The sequence below is a fragment of the Elaeis guineensis genome, chromosome 7, assembly GCF_000442705.2.
Source record: "Elaeis guineensis isolate ETL-2024a chromosome 7, EG11, whole genome shotgun sequence".
Classification (NCBI taxonomy): domain Eukaryota; kingdom Viridiplantae; phylum Streptophyta; class Magnoliopsida; order Arecales; family Arecaceae; genus Elaeis; species Elaeis guineensis.
This window is the reverse complement of record NC_025999.2, coordinates 100,086,543-100,096,278: the sequence shown is the minus strand read 5'-3', so window position 1 is coordinate 100,096,278 and position 9,736 is coordinate 100,086,543. Positions and strand designations below refer to the sequence as shown.

Genomic DNA, 9,736 nt, shown 5'->3' with positions numbered 1-9,736 from the left:
ATATATATATATATGGTGGTATGCTTTTTTTTTTTTTTTTTTTTTTTTTTTTTTTTTTTTTTTTTTTTCTGGTTGATTCAGTGAATTAGAGGGCACATGCAATATTTTGTTAATTTATTCTATTATTTATGTCACGCCTCCGATCCGAGATTTGAATCGAGGGTCATGGCAACCACCGCATACTTATAGAATACTTTTTCCATAAGCATGCAAGGTATCTCATCATGATATCTTCACTAACAGTTAAATAAATTTTTCTTCATTCAATAATCAAACCTTGGTTCAAATAACAAATCAAAACTAAGTGTTCAAAAGAAAGTAACTGTCTGACAATGTCAATACTAAAAGCAAAACTAAAGGTCTTAAATCAATTCTGAGAAAATCCTAAATCAATGAGTTAACTCCATCTCTAATTGCTCTCCCAACCGAAATCTCGCATCATGCTAATTTTCCGGATCTGTAAGAAAAACATAAAACTTATCATGAGCTAAATAGCCCAGTAAGCAGTGTATACCCTTAACTGAATAATCAAGCAAATAATACTATGCATAACAAATCAATATGTAATTTCATGAAATCATATTCATACTGTCAATCATATATAGAAGTCAATTCATCATAATTTCCAATTATGCTTTTCTTCTTAAATTCATCAATTTCTTAAATTCTTCTTACCAACCATGACTATGACCACATTATCCCTGTGGCAGAGTCATAATACCGGTATCTGCTTGCGGTGGGCTGCGAATCATCTGGCAGCAAAGTCCTTTGGAACCGCTGGTCTAACTGGCGGTTTTTATCGCTGGTCTATCTGACGACATGTCGCTGGTCTTACTGGCGACGTAAATCCTCAGGACAGTCAATTGCCAACGTATATGCCCCCATTGGCGGGGTCCTCAACACAGTCAGGTTGTCAATTTCATATTGTCTTCCCATTCATATATTATTTTCAAGAATAATAAAAATTAATTGATATTCAAGTCAAATCAATTATAACATTCTTTGAGATCATATATCATCATAATAATTGCTCAACAAATAACTTCAATCATAAATAATTTTCTACAATTAACTTTCATCATAAATAATTTTCAACAATTATTTCAATAAATAATTTCAATCGCAAGCATGCATAAATTTATTTAATTCATAATATACCAGATAAATTCAGTAAAAGTAAACACTACTTACCTCAAATGTATTCCAATAAATCCACATAATTCTATAAATTTTCTTCCAAAAATTCTGTTCATAGATCATATCGCGATATCCCATGATCAAATATCCACAATCCTATACAGAATCAATTTCAATAATTAGAAAGAATACGAATACCATATTTCAACGGTTTAGATTGGGTCCGATCATCTAATTTTATCTAATCAAAAATCTAATTAGGACCTAAATGATCCAAAGTTTGACTATCAGATCAAATCAGATTCGAAGTGATAGGATCGAGGTTTCTTCATCGATTTCATAAAATCAAGTGGAGAGAGAGAATCAGAGGAGAGAGAATTCATGAGGTACAATTCGAATTGATCAAGTGACACAATCCAACATTACGATTGGTCCAATATCTCAATTGGTGAAATCAATCATGATCAAATCAAATCATGGCTAGATCGAAATCATGGATGATCAAATCTAAAGATTCATGGTCTGATTAAGGTGAGTGCCAGTACGTTGTCTGACAATCATGGATCAAGGTTCTTCATTAGAATCAGATCAGACTTATTAAAAGAAATTTCTTCATTCACTAACCTTTTTTTTTTAGAGAGAGAATCAATCAAGAGAGAGAATATTTTAGAGAGAGAAAATTCTAGAGAGAGAAAATTCTAGAGAGAGAAAACTCATCTTGAATTCTTCAGACAATATGATTCAACAAATTCGATCGATCAGATCAAATCATGCTAAGATTATCATGTGAACAATTCAATAAGATCATGAGAAATAAAATCTAAAAATACTTGATCTGATCAAAGTGGATGTCGGTGTACCGTCCGACGATCACGGATCAAAAATCCATCACGAGGATCATTTAAATTCATCGTCATTCTTCTCAAAATTCTAGAAATCTTAGGAGAGAGAAATAATATAGAGAGAGAATTTTAGAGAGAGAAAGTCTAATTCTAGAGAGAGAAAATCAGGGTTCAGACTGAAGTGAAGAGAGAGAAGAGAGAGAAACTCTCTCTCTCATCAATTTCAATTTTTTTTTCTTTTCCCTTTTCTTTTTCTTTTCTTTTTCCTTCTTTCTCTTTTCTTTTTCTTCTTTTTCTTTTTCTTCTTTTTCTTCTTTTCTTCTTTTTTTTTTTTTTTCCTGGTTCTTCCCACGCCGGAACAGAGGACCGGCGTGGCCCATGTTTTGCCGGGCCATTCAGGCCACGGCCGCCGCGGCGGAGGCCGACGGCCGACGGGGGCCACTCCCCCGGTTACGGAGGGGCGTGGCCGGCGATCAATTCCGATCGCCGGCGCCGGAAAATCCAAAGAAAAAAGCTCAAAAACAGGGTCTCTTTCCTGTTCGAAAATCGGCGACTCTCGTCACCGGCAGCCGCGCACAGAAGCATGGGAGGAAGGGGAAGAAGGAAGGGAAGAAGAAGGAGACTTACCTCAGCCTCCGGAGACCTCGCCGGCGAGCAATTACGGCGAGAATCGAATGGTGTCCGCGGCTCTAATTCGAGGAAATTGGAGAGAAAGAGAGAGGGAGGAAGCCAATGATCGGTCTCAAGAGGGAGAGGATCTTCTTATAGAGGACCCTAAGACTCCGAGGGGTCCTAGGAGTCCTAATTTGCCCGGGAATCGTCGGAGAAGAAGACTCCTACCGGGAGTCTTCTTCCCGGTTGCTCTGTTTTTTTTTTTTTTTTTTTTTTTTTTTTTTTTTTTTTTTTTTTTTTTTTTTTTTTTTTTTTTTTTTGGGCTTTGATCGACTGGCTGGGCTGGGCTTGGTTGGGCTATCACAATTTATCTAATTTTACAAACGGATTTAAAATAACACATCTCTGTGGCAAGGACAAGAGTTGGATTTAAGTTCACTTGATGAACAAAACATGGGTGTAACTTGTTGCAGTAATGGCTTTACCGAGATTAGTATAAATTTAAGATAAAATTTCTAAACATAGGAAATATACATCAATACATAGGATAAAATTATTATTTTTTAAAGATCAATTAAATATATTAAAATAATTTTTCAAACATCATATTCTTAAAATTAATTTTATATAAAAAATATTTCAATAAAAGAATTATCTTTCCGTCAACCAAACGACTCCTCATGGATGAACGTTTGGAGGAACCAGGGAGGAGACGCTATATATAAATCTGCTTGTCTTTCCGCGGTGAGCGCACCCTCATCCGAACTCGCGCTAATGAGTGGGAATTCATGCATCAGTTCTCCTCCGTCCCTTCTTGACGGGCGCTGGTCCGATAATGGTCTCGACGCTTGCCTCCTCTGTGTGTCTTGCCTTCCAGTGAGATCGCCTCCCCCTGTTCTCCGACCCCTCCACTCCCCTGAAACCCTCTTTCGCCTGCGGGAACGACGCGCTAGGGTTTCCTTCGACGGATTAGAGGGATTCTTCGATGTTGCGGCTCCCATCTTCTTCCGCTCGATCCGCCGGTTTCTGTGCACGGAACGAGGGTTCCACTTCAGAGAGATCTGCTTCTTTATTCGACTATGCTTGAACTTTTATTCAAGAATTTGGCATTAGGTGGGGTGGTTTATTGTCGCTCTGGCATTATGCCGAATAGTTGTCTTTGGTTCTACCCAGCTTTCTTGTAAGTCTTCTTGCTTGCTGGAAAGGTTTATCAAGGAAAAAGCTAGAGATCATCATGACCGCTCAGTTAATCGGGGGATGCGGACGTTGCTGAGCAGCAGAAGGGCCGACTGACACCACCAACCCCCGTGTACGGCACCGTTTCCCGACATCGTCATCCGGGTGAAGGGAGCGGTGATCATTAGCAGGTGACCGGCAGCAGCACTCTAATTTTAATAAGAAACGGTTAAATATGTTCTTTATTTCGTTCTATATAGCGGGTGATCTTTAGTATTTTCCTTCTTCGAAATCTTCTCGCTCAAAATCAATTTCTTTCTTGTTTCAAATGGTTGAATATGTTGAGTACTTGGATATATCTTCTTTCCCATTAAAAGTTGTTTTTTTAGTTCTAAAAATTTTCTGGAGTACGTTGAGTACTCTACTCTGTATAGCTTTCTTGGAAATCTTCTCGCCTGATAAAAATTGATTTTTTTTTTTTTCTTTTCAAATTCGAGTACTTGGTTCTCCGTTGCTTTCTTGGAAATCTTCATGGGGTAGTAAAAGACTAAAAGCTGATGTTTTTTTTTTTTTCTTTTAATTTAAAATGGAGGGCACGTTGAGGATTATTTTTAGCTATTTTATAGTTTCAGAAGTACTTGAGGATTTCCTATTTGGAGGTGAATGGCCTATAGAATCCTCTTTCAGGTGAGGTATTACAGAGGGTTTGTGATGGCTTTGGGAGATTATTCGGGTAGAAAGATAAGGATCCAATCTACAGAGGGAAAGTTTGTGTGCAAATATCTTTCTATTACTTCATGGTTGCTGCTTCATGGTTGATTAATGATTGCATATGGAAATCAGATGAACCGACCACTTATTCTGAAATTGATCAACCTCTTTCTTTCTTGAGTTATGTGCTTGCAATTTTTGAAATTCTTGAAATTTAAATACCAAGAGAGCTTCGGCCATGTGATAATCTACATAGATGTCTGATTTTCAGAATCAATTTGACAGTTCGTTGCTTGCATCAGATCTCACTTTAGTTATAAATATGGAGTTGCGCAAGTAGTATGTGATGTGATCCATAATGAATTGTTGATAATTATTATTTAATGCACTGTGATTTTTGTCTATTTCATTGTGTTTTTTGAAATCCATTGTGCTGCTGTTTCAAAGAGGATGGTATGCTGATTCATGGAGTACTGGAAACAATTTTAAGTGTATTGGTAGGAGGTCAGCTAGGTCGATTGCTGTACCAAGCAGCAAGTCAAACGTTAGTCAAAGTAGTGACTATAGATGTCCTCGAAAATGGTCCAGCCAATGCAATGTCCTATAACATTTTGTTGGGAGTTTTGATGATGGCAAATCAGTTTGTGAATTTGGCAAAAGGTGGGTTTCTCATGAATATGTTGAATACGGATTGGTATCTTTTAAATTTCATTTTAGTTTATTGCGCCTTTATATCTTTTCCATTAGATAGATACTTTCTAAAACTGTTCTCTTTTGTTTATAGGTGCAGGTTGTTGACTGTAGAGAGTGAGCACTTTGATGTTGTTACCCTTGAGAAGCTTGTGCAACAAGGGATAGATTGTCAAATTAAAGTTTCTACAATAAGGATAATCCAAGTAAGTCTTGCTTTCTTTGTGGTTGTGTATTTTTACAAAGTAATGGTTACTTTTTATTCCAACTATGATAGGGGTCTAGCCAGTAGGGCCAATCATGGGCATACATGTGCTTAGAAATTTGTTTCTTTTGGACCTCTATTAGAAGGCTAAATATGAGTTCAAACCTACACCATAGGGCCAAATGCAGTTTCAAGCCTTATCACGACGCTAATCGTGACCATAGTCACCAAGACTAAAGAATGGGATGTTTCCTTTACGCACACATATATATTAGGAATTTCATGAATCTATTGGTTGCTCAATAGTTCTATTGAATCTAGCTATTTCAATGTTGTTTTGAAAAATTATCTGCTTCAATTATGTGATTATGCATGAGTTAGAAACTTTTAACTTAATTTTTTCTTCTTCGAATTGCTTTCTTTATGAACTTGTGGAAATATCTGTACTTATCTAAGTAGTTTCATTGTATGCTTGATCCAGCTATGGTGTTAGAGGTATCTGACTAAGCTGTTAGCTCATTACTTTATTTTATTATCATTTTTTAGGTGCTAAGGAGAAGTGCAAACTTGGTTATGGGCTGTGTGCTGGAGAGTTTGGGATTCAGTTTTGGTTTCTTTATTTGGACTTTCACTATGAATTGAAAAAATTTGCCTATGATATGGTGGTAATTTGGAGACAGTGTTGAATTGTTGATGGAGATTTTAACTTGGATATTTTTGAAACTATTGGATGTACTGTTAAAGTTATTATGTGAGGGTTTATTGGTGCTCTAAAATTTACAAATGTCTATTAATATTTGTAGCAACTTTCTTGGAGAATCTGTTTTGGACTTGGGAACTGTGGGCAGATCTATCAAGTCTTGTGGAGTTTAAGCCCTATGAGAGTGCAGCCATTTGTCGCATGCCCAGTTGAACTCAAGAACAAGAAAGTTTTCATGTTAAAAATTTTCCAGCTTTGAGCGTACATGGGGTGTCCTTGTCAATGTAATATACTTTTATCTGCACAGTAAGATGCATGTTAGTACATATCAAAAGTTTGTCTTTATTTGGTTGGTGTTTAAATTCCTAAATGAGTCAATCATGGTTGTTATTATCAAGAATAGCAATTTGTCAATAGCAGAGTGTTGTTGCTTTTGAATCCAATACCTCTAGACATCAGTTAAATAGTTCTATATTCTCAACCATTGATGTGATTTGATTTAATATATATACTTTAATTTGCATATATCATAGTGAAGGCTGACAAAACTTAAATTTTTTTTCCCTTTTCATTTTCAATGAAAACTTCACCCTATTAAAAAGGAAAAGCTGAAGAGCTGACATCAGATAGAATATAAAGGAATCAATATTCTTGTGGGTGACTAAATAGCTGATGTCCTGTCCAAGTAAGGGACAGCCCTCTCTTTAAAGCTTTTATTTCATTACAGCAGATCCCCATTGAAACTGTTATAATAGCCATTATTTTCTGCAAAAGGTACTATTTCAATTCTTTAGTATTAAAATAATCACTGTTACGATGACCGTTGTAAAAACCTTATAACTGAAAATAACAGGCAATAACAGAAAAACAATGGTGTTATTTTTTCCAATCATTTTATTATTATTTTCAGGCTACTATTACTTTCGGAGGGAAATTGATGTGTGAAGTTTGAAATCTAAAAAGGAATAGTACTTTATTTAGAGTAACGGAAAAATGATCATAATGGCTTTTACTTTTGTTATTTGTGTGAGTGGGCCATTATCTTTTTCCCTGTTATTTGTATAACAACTTAACTTAGCAGACCCAAAATTGTTATAATGGCCACTATAGCATTATAATGGCCATTTTTTGAACCTTGTTTTTTTCCCCTTCTGCATGAAGTTACCGATAACCAGGCCAAGTTATGCATTTGGCAGGCGAAAATAAATCTAGAACCTACATGTTGGAATTTCATGAGTTGGTGAATAAATAGACTAACAGCATAGTTTACCAAAAAGTAAAAACCAGAAAAACACATAATATCTTGTTAAGAAATATTGTCCTGACCAAGTTGGCCCACTACTGGATCTTATATACATACATAAATACATATATATGTATGTATATAAATTTTATTGTGCATTGCACAGCCGTAGTTAATCTTTTTATTCATTGTCAGATTAATGTAAGAAATGCATCATTAATGCTTGTTTGACATATAGATGCCACCAGGTCCCCCATTTGCTACTGTTGCAATAGGAAATGCAGCAACTGGAGCTTTACTAGCAATTAGGAACCTGGCCTCTGGGGATGCTGATTTGCATATACATTTACCTTGCTTCTGCATGTTTATTTTTATCAGTTGGCTTACCAATTTCTCATTTGCATCTTATGCAGGCGAGTTGGTAATTTATTTTTATCATGGGTCAAGGAATTTCTTTTGTTTAAACCAGTCTATCGACAATGGGGACATTGAGTTCCAAGAGTAGGACTTCACGATGCACAATTTATCTGCCAGCCTACAAAGCGCAGGTGAGTAAATTGGAGCATTTTGTTCAGAGGAAAAAATAGATTTCCTTTGAAAGAGAGTGGTTTTTATCTGATATACTGGTGAAGAAATTTCAGGCTTGAGATTTGTTGGTGCATTTTGATTGTTGAATGACACCTCCAAAATTTTGTTTTTCTCATTTTATATCTAGAACTCAATTGTTATGAGGGTGAAGATCGAATTTGGTCTTATTTTGGCTCATGAACTTAGCCACCTGTGTAATAGAGTGAGGCTGTACATTCCGCAGCGCATGATTGTGTCATCATGAACACAAGCGGAACCTTTTTATCATTTGCGATTAGTAGTAAGCATTTTCCCTTTTGGAATATGTTTTTTTAATGCTCTAGAATTTCGTTATTCAAGAAGCAGAAAGGGTAACTGTCACGCTCCGAACCCAACATCCGGATCGGATACGTGATGGCCGCACACTCCTTAGAGCAAGCCCTAAAGAATATGCAAGGTCAAAATAAATATTACAACCTTAACATCCATAACAATTAATTTCAAATATAATTCATAAAACCTTGCATAATTATAATTTAAATTTCTTCAATTCTCTGATCAGATACTATGACATTCTATTTATCCTTCTGCTCACTCGTAAATCCAAGCCATAGCCAATCTAAGTCATCCTGTAACTCTGAGAAGAAAAAGAAAGATGAAGGGGTGTGAGCTTTACAGCCCAGTAAGAATTCCCATATCACACTGATATAGTAATATAGTCTGAAAATAAAGAATAACAATAAAATATAAAATCTCATGTTCAATATCCAGAATAATGAAAACATTCATAAATTTTGTCTTGTCAAAATAGATGCATCATCATATGTTAACAGGTGAAACACTTTTGTTCAACAATTGTTTCATGTCTTATCTTTCATTTCTCCTTTCATAATCACATGATTTTTAACAGTTTCCTTCTGGCTCTGGACTATCCAAGTCTATACCTCAGTCATCATCCGGATCGAATCCATTTAAAAAGTCTTTCAAGACTGTCCCAGGATGAGCTCCTGACCGGCTGTCCCACGTACCAAAGCCCGTAAGAGGCTGTCCCAGGCATAAGCTCCTGGCGGGCTGTCCCAGGCATGAGCTCCTGGCCGGCTGATCCACCTGTAAGCCAGTGGGGGCTGTCCCAGGCATAAGCTCCTGGCGGGCTGTCCCAGGCATAAGCTCCTGGCCGGCTGTTCCACATGACAAGGCTAGTCCATACCATATATCTCTTTCTTTTCATTTAATCATTATGTGTTGATTTCATCAATCAATTCTGTCTTGCATTATGATCAATTCAGATATGTCATATCCATATAATCATGCCATCAATCTCTGATACATATATATTGACATAACATACTCATGCTCAAAATCAAATAACAGTATCTCAGGTATAATAAATTCATCGATCTCAAATCCGACAACGCAAAACCAATAATGCAAGACCAACAGTAAAATAGCATATATATAATAGTGATCATGTATAGGGATTCTTACCTTTACCGGTGACTGATCCAAACACAGAAATCAATGTTCTTCTTTGATTTATGAATTCTTTAACAAAATATTTCACTCGATATCATTTGCAGACAATCATCTCTTCATAACCCTGATCAATATAAAAAATTCACATATATGGAGAAAATTACCGATAATCGATCTGATAACACAAATCTAGGATCTCTCTTAGGATTAACCAAAATTAGGATTTACCTAAGTATCTAGATCCTCCACTGATCCATAAGACTTCTAGAGAGAAAAAAATCCATGAAGAGAGAGAAAATTCTAGAGAGAGAAAGTAGAGAGAGAAAGTGGAGAGAGAATCTTCGTATCTTTCCGATGAGGCAATCATGGTCGAGACCATC

The 9,736-nt window shown here is 36.2% G+C and overlaps 1 long non-coding RNA gene across 4 annotated transcripts; it reads left to right on the top strand.

Moving 5' to 3' along the window:
• The first annotated feature begins 3,294 nt into the window (after positions 1-3,294).
• On the top strand, positions 3,295-8,202 carry LOC105048067 (uncharacterized). 4 transcript variants are annotated; one of them, XR_012142532.1, is made up of 5 exons: positions 3,296-3,958; positions 5,263-5,374; positions 5,920-6,038; positions 6,177-6,357; positions 7,730-8,202. It is a non-coding gene; the product is annotated as an uncharacterized lncRNA (long non-coding RNA). The 4 variants fall into 4 exon arrangements; XR_012142533.1 differs by lacking the exon at positions 5,920-6,038 and having other exon boundaries at positions 3,298-3,958; XR_012142531.1 differs by lacking the exons at positions 5,920-6,038; positions 6,177-6,357 and having other exon boundaries at positions 3,295-5,138.
• The last annotated feature ends 1,534 nt before the right edge of the window (positions 8,203-9,736 follow it).